The sequence below is a fragment of the Coturnix japonica genome, chromosome 5 (genome assembly GCF_001577835.2).
Source record: "Coturnix japonica isolate 7356 chromosome 5, Coturnix japonica 2.1, whole genome shotgun sequence".
Classification (NCBI taxonomy): Eukaryota; Metazoa; Chordata; class Aves; order Galliformes; family Phasianidae; genus Coturnix; species Coturnix japonica.
The window spans coordinates 25,244-42,714 of NC_029520.1; the positions used below are offsets into that span (position 1 = coordinate 25,244).

General features: G+C 43.7%; 3 long non-coding RNA genes across 3 annotated transcripts; all 3 read right to left on the reverse strand.

Moving 5' to 3' along the window:
• Positions 1 to 4,260: 4,260 nt before the first annotated feature.
• On the reverse strand, positions 4,261 to 8,402 carry LOC116653502. Its single transcript, XR_004307494.1, has 2 exons — positions 8,197 to 8,402; positions 4,261 to 7,567 (listed from the first exon to the last, which is right to left on the reverse strand). It is a non-coding gene; the product is annotated as an uncharacterized LOC116653502 (long non-coding RNA).
• Positions 8,403 to 8,871: 469 nt separating this feature from the next.
• Positions 8,872 to 13,288, reverse strand: LOC107314255. Its single transcript, XR_001555317.2, has 3 exons — positions 13,016 to 13,288; positions 11,286 to 11,476; positions 8,872 to 9,757 (listed from the first exon to the last, which is right to left on the reverse strand). It is a non-coding gene; the product is annotated as an uncharacterized LOC107314255 (long non-coding RNA).
• A 1,117-nt stretch (positions 13,289 to 14,405) lies between these two features.
• On the reverse strand, positions 14,406 to 16,884 carry LOC107314254. The gene is made up of 2 exons (XR_001555316.2): positions 16,646 to 16,884; positions 14,406 to 15,137 (listed from the first exon to the last, which is right to left on the reverse strand). It is a non-coding gene; the product is annotated as an uncharacterized LOC107314254 (long non-coding RNA).
• Between the last annotated feature and the right edge of the window lie 587 nt (positions 16,885 to 17,471).

Here is a 17,471-nt window from a genome sequence, read left to right on the forward strand (position 1 = left end):
TTCTTAAATGGAGGCAGACATTAATATAGAGGGGTCTTTAAATAGGGGGGCGGCTTTAAAATGGGAGGAGTCCTTTAAATTGGGGGGATCCATATAAATGGGTAGGGGTCCATTAATGTGGGGGGGACTATAAATTGGGCAGTTCTTAAAAGGGGGGGGGTTTAAATTGGAGGAGTCCTTTAAATGGGGCGGGTGTCCTTAAATGGGGGGGACCCTATAATGTGTGTGGGGGGTTAAAATGTGATGGTCCTTTAAATGGTGGGGGGTCATTAATTTAAGGGTGGTCCTTAAATGTGGGGGGACCATATAATGCGTGGGGGTGTTAAAATTGGGGGGTCTTTAAATGGTGGAGTTCCTTAAAATGGGGATACTTAAATGTGGTTATATAAATGACCTGGAGGTGCATCAGCATCAGGAGCTGCAGGAGGCAGGTCCTAAAAAGAGGGGGGGTACTTAAATGGGGTGGGTCCTTAAATGGGGGGGGAGTCTTTAAATGTGGGGGGTCATTTAAATGGGGGTTCCATGGCCATATAGAACTTGGAGAGGGACATAATGGGGGTGGGTGGTGGGGTTCCTAAAATGGGGGGGGTTGCCTAAAATGGGGGGTGGTTCCTAAAATGGGGGTGAGGGACGTTAAAATGGGGAGGTGTCTTAAATGTGGGTGAGGGTCCTTAAATAAGGAGGGGGGGTTAAAATGTGGGACCCTATATTGGTGGGGATAGTTAAAATGGGGGGAGTCCATAAAATGGGGGGGGCCTTTAAAATGCGAGGAGGTTTTTAAATTGGGGGGGGATCCATATAAGTGGGTAAATGTCCATTAATGTGGGGGGGACCATAAAATTGGGAAGTCTTAAATGGCGAAGGTTTAAATTGGGAGGAGTCCTTTAAATGGGGGGTGTGTCCTTAAATGGGGGAGAGCCTATAATGTGTGTATGGGGGTTAAAATGTGATGGTAGTATAGGAGAAGGTAGAGGCAGAGTGAGGAAAGAATATTAAGTATGGAGAACACTGACGGCTACTATTTAATTTGCTACATGTCAGAGTAACTGTAGGATACATTCTTGCTCCCTAGTGCAGAAGACCAGACAGGTTTCCCTTTCCAGCAAGGGAGATCTTGTACTCTACACAGATGTTCTGTATTACACCTGACTTTACCCACTTTCCCCATTACAGTAGGTATAAAATAGGTTAATCTGGAGGTTCTGAGGTGTGCTTCTGTAATGATGCTGCTGGATGGGCATGCATACCCCTCAGCATGCTGCTCATAGATGAGAGAGAAGGCTGTGTTTTAAGGTGAAAGAAGACTTGTTTAAATGTATCATGGGAGACTTTTCAAAAGCAGGGTGGCAGAATTAACATCACTGGGAAGAAAATGAAACTGCAGTGCAGGGTGAAAGAAAATTTGTCACCCATTTGTAGTAGACAGTGACAGAGCTACATAAGAGATACATTCATCCTACATAAGAGTCTTGTTCCAAAAGAACTAGGTCTGGTCCCCATTTACTGGGAAGCTAGGTCAGATTCCCATAAGGCTTTGCCTGAGGTAAAGTTTGTATGTGATTGTATTTTTGAGTTATTTTACCTTTTTTCTTCTGACTCACCCATGACCACTCAGCCTACTTTCAAAGGTGTAGTTAGGCCATCACATTACTACAGCACATAAATAAATAAATAAACAAATAAATAAACAAAAAAGAAAATGTATTATTCAACATTTATATTTTGATTCAAAAGGTACAGTCAGTTTTTGAAATGCTATTACTCCATACTATTCAAGCCTTTCATCTATATGAGGTGCAAGCTGATCTTGATCCCATTCGGGGTGCTGAGGTATAGATGAAATAAGAGGAAGATGGAGAAGCTAGTGAGGAGGCTTCAGACAAGTCCCTGCTTAGCCCTGGGGCACCACACTGCCACTTCTCAGCCTGCAGGAGGATGACTGAGCACAAGCAGATGAAGGAGATAAAGTTGACTGACAAATAATGAATCATCTTTATTCATAAAGTCTCAACCTGTTCAGCACTGTTTATCAGTTGTTAGGTAAGTGTGAACATGCTCTGTATATCACAATGAGAATATACTAATAAGTACAGGACAAATTTTACTGGGATGCCTCCAGGCACAAGTTGTAAGGTACTGAGGATCTCTTACAAAGACTTTACCCAGAGAGCCTGACTCCAGGTGTTTCAGTAAAGTATGACAAAGTATGAGCCTCATAATAACTTTAATTTTCAGATGGAAAATGAGAGAAATGTGTATATTTACCAGTTTGTACTAACAAGATTGCTGCTGCCTTCCTGCTCTATGAAATACATTTTTATCACCTCCACTCTCTCTCACGTGACTCGTTTGGTCTTGTTCAAAAGTTTTTAGGTTTTTCTTCCAAATTGTCAGATAGTCTCCTCTACCTCATGGGTTAGCAATACCTTCTCTTGAACACTGTCTTTTGTGTTGGAGAGCTGCAAAGTATTTCACAGCCCCGTGCCAGCATCTGCTCTTCCACCAGCAAGAATGCAGTACAGAACTAAGTGAATGGAGAAGTTGGTTCTGTCTGTAAAAAGGTGTCTTCACTTATAGCCAAAAGCATGAACATGATGGATGCTGTGTGCTGCCAAGTCAGCTTCCACACTCTGTAGGCAGAAGTAAGACATAACCTGCCTCAAATGGAAAGAATTTAAATGCTGAGTGCTGGGAGGAAGACAGCTGAACATTTTGCTAGGGCAGTTGTGCTAATACCTTTGTCATGACAAAAGTGCTAGAAAATTCTTGACTGTAATTGGCATTACTGCACTTTTATGTCACCAATGTTTTTCTCTCATGGATGTAAAACACTGAGGATTTGGGTTTGCATTTGGCATTTGACCTTTCTAACACACTGCTTTTGAACCTTAGAGGTTCTTCTCCCTGCCCCCATATTTCACTCTTCAGCTACAAGACTACAAACCCCTTTCTGCTGTTTCAAATGAGATCTGAACTTCTCACATCACAACTTCCCTTATGGATCTGAGACTACAAAAGAAACATCAAAAGTCAATGTACTGTGGAAAAAAAAAACTCGCAAAGAATGACTCCATTTTTATACTCAGAAGATTTAAATATTCAGAAAAGATTGCTCCAGAGATCAATACTGCACTGGGGCAAGGTAGGAGTGTCCTTGCTTCCCCCTCTGAGGCTGCTGACATACCTGCTTTCTATTTTACTTCCATTTTCCCTTGCTGTAAGGCTTCCCATCATGGCTTATTTTCTTTCTAGGACTGCTTGCCTCTTAATAGAAAGACTGTCTTATGAACCCAACTCCTCCCAAAGACAATGGAGTTATTCCAGTAGATGTGATTAGAAACCCACATCCTTAAGCGGTATTTGTAACAATATCCTCTGCACATCTCTGTAGATTATGTTTTCCCAGTTTGACCTTTGTGTATGAAGGAAATTGCTCCACTTGCTCCATTCTCAACGCTCCAAATTTGAATAACAGGATCTTGTAAAGGAATTAAGCAGTTAGTGCTGCCAAAGGTAGCAGCTCAGCTCCTCATTGTGATGGTGGAATAGTTACCTCATATGAGGGATGCCCGGGGCTATGGAGTACCTGCAGGGTTATCAGGAGGAATACACAGACAGGATGTTTAGTGTAGAGACAATGCATATGGCTAGATAATGTAAGCAAATGGTCTCATTCAAGAATATATGTAAATGATTAAAATCTCAGAAGGCTGAGAAGGATTGTGTTCTTAAATAATAATCCAGCTAACTAGAAGTAGGGAATGTCCTAGAGTGCACTTCTGTACTACTCTGTAATGTTTTTGGAAGTTAATTTTCTGTGGCCTTTACTCAAACTCCAGATTTCTTCCAAGTGCCATAAAACTGTTTATTCAAAATGGAGGCCGGGGGGCGAGGGAGTGGGGGTGGAAATAGTAGATAACTGCACCCATTCTCTTTGGATTAGAAGAAGATTGAGTTGCTGAAAGAAATAGACCATAATCAGACAACAACCTGATTTATTTAGTACAGTACCATCTCTGTAGAAAAGATAAATTGAGCTTTCCCTCCATTGTGGGAAAGGCACAGAAAGTGTATTTCTAGAAAGTCTTCTTCTCCAATAAACGATGAGTATTTGAGAAGTGCTTTGTGGTCCTTAAGGGCCAGCTTTAGTAATCCCCTAGATAATGTTAGTTTTTTGATCAAAGCTTCACAGTGTGGGGCCTGTCAGTGAACATGAGGGCAAGAGGGCAGCGCGCTGGGACAAACAGCTGCACACCAATATGGTTAGATATAGCTGAGTCAACTTTATTGCCCCAAAAGCCATACTTTTATAGCAGACAAATTAACTGAAGGAAAGCTACTGCAGTAACAACCCTAAAACCCCCCTTCAAAGCTGTGAGCCATTCATTCTTTTCCTAGAGATGTCCTTGGTTCTCATGCTGTTTATCCTGCTCCATAGCTGCTGCTCTGTAAAATTGTTCTTGTATTACCACAGGAGCCTTTTTTTTCCGCAAGGCATATTCTGAGTTTGGTAATTCTTTTTAAGTGAAAACAGACCCTAGAGAATATTATGAAACTTTCTAATGTCTGGAAAAATAAAGCGTGTAGTTACAGTAAGAAGTGTGGTCATGCAGCATTAGGACTGCATTTTGGCAAATGTGACAACCAGTACTATGCCTGATTGCAGTTATTGGGTGTACACAGAAAGAAGCTTGGTGTTGCTTTGATATGGCCATAACTTGCCTGTCTATTACAAATCTCCATTGGCAGGGCATGAGCATCTTGCAGGTGAATTGTGATGGGTAACTTGGGTAAATTGTGGAATCCTTCATTCTGAAGCAATGCTAAGATTGTAGCAATGATTATCTGGAACATAAGAGCAACCACTGTCATGAGCCAGCTGCCAGCAATTGGCCATTACAAAAGAGCTTTTCTTCAGGTATAGTCTCTTAAGAATATAAAATAAGATTTTGTTGCATCTTCCTCTGAACAACATATCTGTAACTATATAACTACATAATTATATAACTATATGTATCTAGATCTATAACTACCTGAAGGGATGCTACAGTGAGGTGGGAGTCAGCCTCTTCTCTCATGTGACTAGCAGTAAGACTAGAGAGAATGGCCTCAAGTTGCACCAGGGAGATTTAGGTTGGAGGTTAGGAAATACTGCTCCTCTGAAAGAGTGGTCAGCCACTGGAATGGGCTGCCCAGGGAGGTGGTGAAGTCACTAACACTGGAGGTGCCCAAGAAAGACACTGTTGGTTTAGACACTGTTGGGGGGACATGGTTTAATGAGAACTATTGGTGATAGGTGGACAGTTGGACTGGATGATCCTGTAGGTCTTTTCCAACCTTGGTTATTCTATGTTTCTATGATTCTATGATGTTGGCCGCTTTGTGTCAGGACACTATACTGAGACAACGTTCCTGCTTCACAATTGTCCTATGATTTTTATGGCCTCCTCTGAGCTACCAAGGAGTAATGTTTATTCAGTGAAATAATAATAATAATAATAATATATTGAAAAGGCACATAATTATCTTTGTTTTCTTGTTGTCCGTATTTGTTGCTTTTGGGTTTAGTCTGGGAGGCAGGTCCCTTTATTTCACCCCCTCTCCATCTTTCCTTTAATCTCACTGTCCACTCTGTTACTCACTCCCTAGGTTTGGTGATGTCTTGCAAGCTGGCTGTGCTATACCTGTGACTTGTGTCAGCTGTTTGCCCAGAACTGTGGCAGTCCTTGTGGCTGGGGCAATGACAGATCAGCCTGTGCCAGTCAGCCCTGGGGAATGAGCAAACTCTCACAGATATATTTTCCCCTATGTAACTGGTGTGATGTGTGATAAGCCTTCCTAGTGCGGGCTTTACGGTAGCCATGGACAAACCAAAATTAGAATTTAAAAAATATGTTTTTTTTTAAGGGAAAAAAGGAAACAAACAAACAAAACTCATGAAAATGGTAATATATCAAAGTTCATGAGGTCTTAAGTTACCCTGAGCCTGAGCCCACAGATTGAGACTGCCAGTTCAACCCAAGAGAAACTGAAGTCCTCCTCCATACATTGCTCATGGCACTAAGACCAGAAGGTAATGATCATTGTTCTGTAGAATTGCATGTGCTCTCCTGACTAGTGGGCAAATTTCTGTGTTCTCCAATATGCTGTAACAAAGAATGAAAAGCCCAGAGTCAACTAAAGGGATATTCAGGATTTCCTCTGAATGTTCAGAAGAGATTGGTCATCTAAGATTTGCTCAGTTAAATCTTCATTTAAAAAGTATGGTCTCAACTCCTAGATCACAGCATGCATCTTAGAAGATAACTGGCCTGTTATTGAAAATAAGAGCTATTAATTTTTCTATTCTTTTGAATATCTGCAAAAGCTACCTGGCTGCAGGGATAACCAATGTAGTTTTTACAGGGGCTGTAGTTACTAGAAAGGGGACCTAATTAGTGATGTTGAAGAAAGAGAATTTCTTGTAGAGACTGTATGTTCTAATTAAAATAATAATAATAATAAATTGATTATACTCAAATGTTTTTTGAGTATGGAAGAAATCTGGCAGAATTAAAATGAAAATGTAAGGAGTAAGGCCAAGAGAATATAAACCATTTCACATAATGTGTTACTACAGTAAGTCCAAAGTAAATTACTTAAGATATGAACCTGTGTGTAGTATGAAACTGGTACTCTTGGAAGTATTTATAGATTAATAATTGATCTAAGTTTGGAGAGTCCTCAACTTGATTCTTGGCTCCAACAGAGTATTTTTCTGTGATACTAAAGAGGCACTTAGATCCAGATCCTCAAATATATAGATGCAGTGCAAAAATAGAGCAAGAGGCAGCCCCCACTGTGAAAAACAGTCTGCCTCTGCTGGGGAATAAGGTCAACTGTGGGATGGGCCTGAATGAAGAACTGCTAAGCCAAACAGCCAAAGCAGCTGAAGTGGAACCGTGGAATGGGGATATGAAGAAGTGCTTTACCAGATGCTCTGTGATGACATGATTTATGCAAGGGAGGACTCTGGGAGTGGGAAGAGTCATGTGTGTGTGGGGTTGTGTAGCAGATGTACGGGATACACATGTGTGGACGACATGCTAGTATATAAACCGTGTGACACAGCATTAAATTGAGAGAAGACTCCATGGCATCCATGACTGTGTCTCTCTCCAGATGGGGTCCATTCTGGACGGGGTCCAGCCCGGGGTCAGTTGTTGGTAACAACAGCCTGCTTTTCACTTTATGTATCACAACTGCAGTTCAGAACTGAGAGAGAGGCTTGCAGTTTAGAAATCTGAAGTCTTTGGATGCACTTAATGTGTATGCAGGCAGAAATTAACCCAGCCACAAATAGTATCCTACAAGAAGAACTGGGGACTCTGTGCTCCACAGCCACATGCAGAAGCTGCAAAAACACACAGAGGCAAAGTTACGTGCAGAATGTCAGCTTAGCATATGAGCAGACTACAAGTGAAAACAAGCCTCCAGAAACCAAACCCAAACAAACCAAGCAAAGCCAAAATCTCAGATTACTTTTGGAGTTATCAGATCGCATGTGCAAACACTCATTGGTCAGGTCCTGTAGAGGTAAAGGGATTACCTCCTTAGACAGGTTTGATGTTTTACACAGGTTTCCATGCAATGCAGAGATACATCATGTGAGCTCAACTATCAAGGCCAACACCAGGGCCTACAAACCCTTCACAGAATGAAGGAAAGCAGTAAAACTCCCGAACACCGCACTGATTTCCAAGCCTTGGTACCCCCAGAGAGATGGAAGGGAGGGCTTTCAGTATAGCATTGTATCATCTGTTATAAGTCATTAACTGAAATTTCAATATCTGACATAGACATTAAAACATTTTAAATTAGGAGTGTGCATCTCTGTAGGAAAAACAAAGATACAGTATTACACATAAAATACAAGATAAATCACCAGCAGCAATAATAAAAGACAGGCTGAAACTCTCAAGTTGACACTGAACTTGACACTTCTTCAAAACAATGGCTCTGTTTTATAAATGACAAATTAGCCATTGCACCTGTCTGCTGGGATTAATACCGACTTGGTAACTGTTGTTCTGCGTTCATTACTATATCCAAAGTCTTTGCAAAACAGGCTGTCTTGTTCTACTCTCAAAATAAAATCAGTCAATCTATACATGAATCTGAAAACATATGAACCAGAGCAATTCCAAGTCCCTTTACCTTCAAACACTTATCCTGGATGTAGGTTCTTCCACTGGACTAAGGCTACACACTGTCCTGTCTTGCCTTTTGAGTATGCTAAGGTGCTCGTCTGAGATCCAGTCCATAAGAAGAGTCAGGAGTCCATAAACTTCAGAGTTCAGTGGTAGCTGTAATATATTCACATATATTCACAAAGCTATTTCAGCTTTCAACTTGATGATCTTATAAACCAAAACCTGAGCAGATGGGCATGCGCCAGAGCACATCAGTTCTGACATACAATGCATCATTCAAAGCGTAACAAGATAAAGCTCAGGAGAGAAGTTACTGGGAGCACACAGAAGACATTACGTCTTAAAAAACTATACTCTGGAACAAGCCACGTCTGCTCTGTTGGACCTTATATCGAGGGCTTGAGAAGCCCCCATTGGCTGCCAGAGAAGTATGGGCAGCTCCTTGTTACAAAGGAGTCTGCAGACAGCTCACACTTGGTGCAGGTGACCACACCATCATGTGCACAGACTTGTCTTTGTGCCAGCAAAGTACAGCAGTTTGGATGACTGCAAACAAGGAGGATAAGCAGAATCTAATTTTGACAGATGAGAGAGAAGGTGAGAGGAAAACACAGCAAACAAATAAGAAGTAGATACAGACACCCCATAAAATTCAAAAGATGGTCCCTAGCAGCAAGCTTTATTTTCTCCATTTACTGCCCACTTCCCCCTCATAGAATCTATTCTTTCTCCAACTAATTAACTCATGAAACAAATGAAATTAGAAAAGTTTCCTTATTTCAACAGGTATGCAGAGAATGTTCCATTGCTGAATGGCTTTTGAGTGAATTTCCCACTTTGCCCAACTCTTACTTGATCCCTTCCTGATGCTGCCCTCACTTCCTCCTGCATGAAAGGTGTCATCTGTTGTGCCACTTCACCAGTATCCTTACGCATCTCTGCCACTATAAACTGATATTTACACTACAACAAAACAGAACAAGGAATTCTGTTTTTCTTCTGACCTACAAAGGAATCTTGTCCAGATAAGAAAACACCTTACCTTCAAGATAGATGAAACAAGCTTCTGCTGTCCTTATTTGCTCATTCAAGCGCTCCTTCTGTAGAATCTTATCATTCAAATCAAAGAATCAAAAATACTCAAATATCTGTGTACAGAAAACTCGATTTTTTTGGTAAACAACACTCCGAAATCCTTTGACGGAGTTCCTGAGCAGCAGAGTGATTAAACCAACAACTGCTTTACCCTTTCTCTTCTTGTAAACAAGTGACAGAACAGTAGAGACCACGCTGCAAAAATGCCTCAAGAACTCAGAAACAGAGAGGGGGAAAGTAATTTCATGCATTCACATACTTACTGCCACGGACAAAGTAAATAATCATTTTTGCAAACACCCTGTTCAGACAAGTAACATCATGAACTATGAGCGAGGAGTTTACTGATCATAGGAAATAATTCATCTCGATGGTTTTCTTATGGATTCATTTGCTTCCTCGAGGTTGTCCTGACATTCGGCAATTTCCTTCAGTAGCGTTTCGAGCCTTTTCACTTCTGCATCCTTCTGCTGTAGAAATATCACATTCCAAACAGGACGAACCAGATCATTTTAGAAACAATTACAAGCCAAGTTGCATTTTGGTGTTAAAAGGATCCGATAAACTTCCATTTCCGTGTTTCAAGTACATTAAAGAAAGAAGCACCGAACCTGGTAAACACAGCATGGCTTCAGATAATGACCACCAAGTGAAAGGGCAAGTAAAGCAATAAGCGTCCTTACATTACCGCACCTCTTTTAGATTATCCAGAGAGGCTTCTTGCTCCATCAGAGCTTCTTCTCTTCCATGGAGCTGCAAAAATCAAGGGGAAAATGTTGAAATAGCTCCAAAACCTGTTCAATTTTCACTTAATCCTGATTTTACCCTGGAGATGGTGTTTTGTTTTTAATTATGATGTTACACAGCATCTGACCTTTATAGTACTGTCATTCTATAAAATATACTGTTTTTCCTTGAAATTTCTGTCTGTAATCGATTACTTCATACATACATGGCAGGTGGAATTTTACAGTCCAAAGCTGCTTCTTTGTTTGGATAGAGTTGCAGCTCCATTCTCTCCTGTAGAAACATTAGATCTTTGCCTCATTTCCCTTGTTAGAAATGACCTTAGGTGCAGTGAAAGGCAACAAGCCACCAAGAAAGGCAACTCCCAGGGAACAAACAGGACCCGAGGAAACTGGCACAAGTTGCACCAGAGGGTGTCCAGCTTAGACATAATCAAAAACTCTCAGAGAGTGGTCAGGCACTGGAATGGCCTGTCCAGGAAGGCGGTGGAGTCGCCATCCCTTGCAATGTGTCAAGGGTTACCTAGATTTACCTATGCCCATGACAGGGGAAGCCCCCCTGTAGCCTCCCCCCCTTCCAGGGGGCCCGGAAAGGAGGGGGAAAAGGGAAATGGGATAAGAACAGTGGCAATCTAAGGAGGAAAAACTTATTTTACTAAATATGATATTGGAATACAAGATTACACAATATAATATAATTGAGGCTAATAAATCAAACGAAACGAGAGTCCCCGAAAACCGAAAGGCCTACTGTGAACTCTAGGCGACACAGCTGAAATGCTTCCCACTCTCTGAGAAGTCCAAGAGAGAGAGCACTCCAGCCTGGGAACAAGATTATATAGCGTCCTGGTCCCGTGACTTATCATTGACCGTGTTGTTCTCTGGGATATGTAGTCTTCTTCTGTGGACTGCACATTCAATAAAAGTATCCATGCTTTACATGATGTTATGATGTGGAATACTGATAGCAAAACTACAAAATTAAAAAACCATGACACAATGTTCAAGTGGTGTCTGGATAAGGAGCTATGAGATACGGTTTAGCAGCTTGTGGTAGCAACGGTAATGGGAGGACGGTTGGACTGGATGATCCTGTAGGTCCTTTCCAACCTTGTGATTCTGTGACTCTATGATTCTGTTTCCTCTGCTGCATGTCTTATTCCTCACAAAGTGAAAATAGCCATGTCTTAGAGGTTTGAGATTAATTCTATGGATTTAGTGACAAAAACTTTCATAAAGACTTCATTCTTACTTTCATGTTTTGAATTTTAACTTCTGTCTGAGCGTCTTCTGTACTCTCATCTTCAGCACTGCTGCCAGTGCCCCAGGCAGATGCAGAAGGAACCTGAAGAGGTTGGCCTGTAGTCTTCTCCCCAGGAGTCTGTTGACTTTCCAAAGTAGTAGCATGTTCACTTTTCCATTCAGTCTCACCTCCGATGTCAACTGCAAAGAACAAAAATTAGTGGAAAACACATGATGAGGTATCTTAATATGGAGACAGTTTTTGGCACATACATTATAAATTATCCTAATGATACCCAGAACATCCTAAAGCGAGTCTAGAGCTCTTCAAATAGCATCATTTTTTAAGAGTGGCACAGGAACTGCACATTTGTAAGGCTCGGTTTTCTACTGCTATCAGAGAACTTCCATGCAGAGGTGAATATTTCAGTCTTGCAGTTGTCTCTACTACTAGCTTCCTCTGACATCTACTTCTATTTCTGACAGCTCAATTTATGCAACTCTTTCTAGTACTCATTTGAGGAAACTCATTTCCTCAAATCAGACATCTGTTCAAGTATTTATCCAGATTCAGTTACAAAACACTGAAGTTGGAGGCACAGTCAAAATAACCATAAGCAAATCAGCAAGCAAATTCAGTCTTCCGCACATGCATTTTTGACAAAAGAAAACATACAGCTGTGCTTTAAAACAGCATACTTTGGTTTTAAGCTATTGAATAACTGGTAAACTCATAATGAATGAATACTATCTGTAGAAGTAGCAAATACTCACAGCTGTAGACCATTCTTCCACCCCTTCCTCTACCCCCCAAACCCCAAAGCCTTTCCGTGCATCTTCTGAAGCTCAGCTCTGCATATTCAAAAGAATGGCAGAAAGTCTCCAACTAGGAATACACTTTGATGGTCTTGTTGAGAGACTCTCGAAAACGTACATTTCTCATTCAGGTTGCACACAATGCAAACAATTCAACACACCAATGCTGAAATTGCTGAGTAGCTGCTTTTCTGACTCCAGCATCAGTGTTTCTAAAACTGTCTCAGGAAACTATCCTGCTTAACCATCTCAGTTAACCTCAGAGCCTAAATGTCCTCTAGAATTAAAGACAAAGTGTGGGCATCTCAGAAGCACTGTTTTTTCAGACATACCTTGCACTTTCCTTTTCCCATTTTGATCACTGGAATACAGTTTTCCATTAAGTTTTTTAATAGCTTAAATATAGGAAACAAGTGGAATTTCTCAGTGATGTTCCAAACACAGAGAAGTCTAAGTCTGTTACGCCCTTCAGACTTACAAGCCCAGCAAGCATACAAAAAACTTCTGCATGCTTTATGCGTCAGCAAGCAAGCTTCCCATTCCTATTTGTGTACAGGTGCCTTATTACACTATTGACTTTGCCAATAGCTGTAAGCACACACGAGAGAAAGTAATGCTCCAAACACCAGCAGCTGCACAAAGTGGAACATTAAGTGTATTTCATAAGGCAAAGAATTAAGCCTGATTTAGCTCTGCTGGCTGGCTGTGCAACAAGAATTCCTCTGACAAGAGAAAGAGTTGATTATACACTTATTTCCTCCACAACATTTGAAATCACTTAAAGACATGTGGAAGAGTAAGACTTAGTGAGGAGGGAGCCATACAAGCACTTGCTAATCTTTGGAATGCAGGTGTTCCACACACGTGCAGCAGGAGTGGTCAAGAACTGCACTAACTAGAGGCAGAAAGTGAAAAGTGACTTACGTTGAAACTTTTCTGTCACGGTTTAAACTAAAAATCTACCTGCGTCCATGACAGGGGCCGTGGGCCCCACAGGGGCCCTAGGCTGAAAGGAAAAAAAAAAAAAATTAATTAGGAAAAGAAAATAGCGGCAACGATCTAAGGAGGTGTCACGGTTTGAACGAAAAATCCACTTGCGTCTGTGACAGGGGGCCGTGGGCCCCATGGGGGCCCTAGGCCGAAAGGAAAAAGTTAATTAGGAAAAGAAAACAGCGGCAAGGATCTATGGAGGCACACTTATTTACTAAATACTATATCGAAATACAGGATAATAAAATATAATATAATTGAAAATTGAGCTAACGAATCAGGCAAAATAGGAGAGAGAATGAGTCCCGTAACCAAGAGGCCTACTGTGAAATTTAGGCGAGACGATGAAGGCTCCCACACACTCCCCTGAACGCCAGAACTCAACAAGAGATCAGTCTAGTCTGCAACCGAGTTAATATAGAGTCCAGGTCCCGTGACCTATCGTGTTGTTCTCTGGGAGATGTAGTTTTCTTCTGTAAGTAGCAAGATTCTAGTAAAAATTATTCCATGCTTATATGATGTTATGATTGTGGAATACTGATAGCAAAATTACAAAATTATTAAACCATGACAGGAGGCACACTTATTTACTAAATTACTATATCGAAATACAGGATAACACCAATATAATTACATATTAAATTGAAAACTGAGCTAACGAATCAAGCAAAATAGGAGAGAGAATGAGTCCCAAAAAGCCGAGAGGCCTACTGTGAATCTAGGCGAAACAGTGAAGGCTCCCAACACACGTGCCCCTGAACGCCAGAACTCGAAAGACGTCAGTCTAGCCTGCGACAGAGTTAATATAGTGTCCAGGTCCCGTGACCTCGTGTTGTTCTCTGGGAGATGTAGTCTTCTTCTGTAAGTTGCAGATTCAGTAAAATTATTCATGCTTTATATGATGTTATGATGTGGAATACTGATAGCAAAATTACAAAATTATCAAACCATAACATTTTCAAATAACACAATGCTGCCAGTTGACGCGCATCTCTCCACTGCACCTCGTTGTTCTGGGCCAGTTTTAGCAGAAACGTTCCAGCATGCATGTATAGCTGCCCTTTCATTTCCAGGAAGGTGTGAGACAGCTCCTCGGGTTCTCTCACATACTGTTTCACAGAGTGAAGGAGATGATCAAAACTAGAAGGCAGAGAAGACTCATTTTCAACTAAGTCCTGGTAAAAGCCATTGCATGCTTTGGATCAGTGTTATTTAACTGTGGACCGAGTAACTTCATGATTCAACTGCTACTACCATCTCAGCTGTTTAAACTTGAGTTGCGCAAGAAAGCAGGACAAGAGCCTCAAATTCCCAAAGCTCTTCATTTATTTTTCTTTATTTACTTACCTTCATTTATGTAAGTGAAATCAGCTGAAGTCAGTAGAAATCAGCATGAAAGAAAACATAATGGCCATTTCCAAGCAAGCACACGTCTACCTGCCTTTGCTTCGCAAGCACCTTCCTTTCCCCGACCTCGGAAGACGTCTGCTCTTTCATTCTTAGCAATGCCCCTGTACACAATTGAAAGCCAAAAGGGAGAGTCCACACCACATCTGTGGTCTCAGCAGAGTTCACAGTTACCTCAAATGCACAGAGCACCTACAAAAGCATCACAGAAGCTCCAACAAGGAAGGAAAACAAATCCAGGACACAGCAGAGGGCTCCCAGCTCTCCGTAGGTGACACCTGCTGCGTGGGCACAGGATGCACAGGAATTGCACCTCACCTCTCCCCCATTTCTACAGGCATTGAGAGGTATTGCAGAAAGGCACTGTAAGGCTGGTGGAGAAGACTGGCTGTACATGAGATTTCTCACTTCCCTGGTGCTACAGCACTGCTTGTCTAGATGACGAATATCTGTCTACAGACCTGTCTAAACACCTCTCCTCAGAGACTTGCCCAAGAGGCCAGAGCCATTATTCCTGTGTGGCAGGCTGACTCACAGAACAGCAGGCTTCTCTTCACGGCGCATCACGTGGACACAAACAGGCTGCTGCTGCAAGGAAGGGAATTTCTCCTGAGCGTCTCACCACAGACGCTTCCTCTGCTCTGCTTTCCTGCAAAGACACGAGGATGAAAGCCTCAGTTCCTCCGAGCAACGACTGGCAGCAACTCCAGAAAATCCCCCATTCAAAAGCAGTTCCCAGAGACGCACAATGGAGTCCTGCACAGTTAACACAAGCTTTCGCTGCGGCCTTTGGAGAAACAAGCAGCCTTGGTGGTCCTGGTTCCCGAGGGCTCCATTTGATCACCTTTCGGGCACAGCGTGAGAGCTTCTCTCCTACAAATCTATGCCCCGAGTACCTTTCTCCACCCCAAAACTAATTCCGACATAGAGCTGCGGTGCAGGCATTGGACGCTGAGCAGAGCAGGAGAAGAGCAGGAGACGGGAAGAGCGGATACAGGTAAGACAGAACTAAAGAAGAGCAGAAGAGAGGAATGAGAAAGGATGCAGGTAAGAAAGAAGAGCAGCGGACAAGAAGGGCAACACAGGAAAGGACCGGAGGCAGGCAAGGCAGCAAAACAACGGGAAGAGGAGATGAGCAGAAGAGGAGAAGAGCAGAAAGGGAGATGAGCGGATAGAGGTAAGGCAGAAAGGCAGAAGTGGAGAGGAGCTGAAGAGGAGAAGAGTGAATGGCTGTATGGCAGAAGGACGGAAGACGGGAAGAGAGGACAGCGGTCAGTGAGAAGTGCAGAAGAGAAAAAGAGCAGAAGGGAGGAAGAGAGGGCAGAAGAGCAGAGAAGGAAAAGCGGCCTGGAGCAGAAGAGCAGAGAGTGGTCGGAAGAGAAGAACAGTAGAGCATGAGAGGTGCAAAGAGGATGCAGTGAAGTGGGAAGAGCAGATGAGAAGAACGGGAGAGGATGCGGGTAAGAAAGAAAAGCAGAAGAGGAGTAGACGTGCAAGAGAGGAGTGAGAATCCAAGGAAAGAAAAAGAGCAGAAGAGCTGAAGAGGAGAGGAGAAGAGTCAGGGAGAAGAGCTGAAGGTTGGATGGTGGATGAGGAGAAGAGCAGGAAAGGGAAGCAGCCAAGAGGGAAGAGCAGCAAAGACAGTGCTGTGTGTTCTGCCCAAGATACGTTGGAAGCCAGGAGAAAAGGTCCACGCTCTCAGGTTAGAGATGGGACGGGAAGGATGTTTGGGTCTGACAAATGGAACCATGGCAAGCCTGGGGGAAAGGGGCTGAGCCCAACGGTCACAGAAGCCCCGTTGGGGGAGGGGCTCCCCTAACTGCCACTCTCCAGCTGTCATGGCAGGTAAGGCAGCAGGCTCCCCCTGCTCCCGTGCTTCAGCTGGCCCCAGCTGAAGCCCCAGATCCCAGCTGAAGCCCCACATGCCACCCTTGTGAGCCACATCTCAGCCCAGCAGCCCAGATCTCAGCCCAGTGCCCCTTCTGGCCTTTCCCCACAGAGAGAATCCCTCGAGGAGCGCTGACGGTGCCTGTGACGCCTGAAGCCACTTTCCCTCAAGCCACTGTGCCGCCACCGGACCCCGCCTGGATGCAGCCCACCATCCGCGGACCGATGCCGGTACCACCCCAACCCCTCCCTGTCCCCAGTGCCACCCACCTGGTGCCTCAGGCCTCTGTCTGGCCTGGGTGTCACGGAGTTCTCTCTAGAGCTCAGTCCGGGACAGTGGGAACAAACCCGGGGGAGCAGGAACAAAAGTCCCCCCCCTTTTCTCTTGCGGCACTGTACGGCACGGCGCGGCACGGCCCAGCCACGTGCGTTTAGGGAGAGGGGAAGGGAAGGGAGATTGCGATTAGGTCTAACAAAAAATGAAGGAGAAAAAAAGGTGATCTGAGAACGAACGGCAGTTTAATAACCTAATAACACTAAACAACAACAAGAGAGTTTCAACAAAGAGAATACCAAATCCCCAATCTCACCGATGGAGCTTGTGGAAGGCAGGAAGCTCCGACCGCGTTGTCTCCTCGCAGGGAGCCAGGCCAGCAACCCCGTCCCCTTCCTCACTTCCCTTCCGGTGCCCCACCCCACATGCCCATTAAGGCAGTCCACAGAAAAAAACTTGTCCCCTTTACTCCCATTATTATGCATGGTGTTCTGATGTGGAATACCAACACCAACCAAATTGCAAAACCGTAACACTGGGGTACCAGGTGTCTGGGGACAGGCAGCACAGCAGCTCCCACCTGGGGGGCTGCCCCCAACCGTGGCCCAGCTGCCACCTGGGGGGCTGCCCCCAACTGCGGGGCTGCACTCACCGCTGCTGCAGCTGCTGCCTGGGGGGCTGCACCCACCGATGGCTCCCCCCGCTGCCCCTGCTCACTGCTGGGGACATCCCCTGCTGGCAGGGACGCTGCTGCCCCAGCAGCCCATGGGGCTGTGGCCTGGGGCCGTGCCCCATGCAGAGCCCCCGCAGGCACCTGCCTGC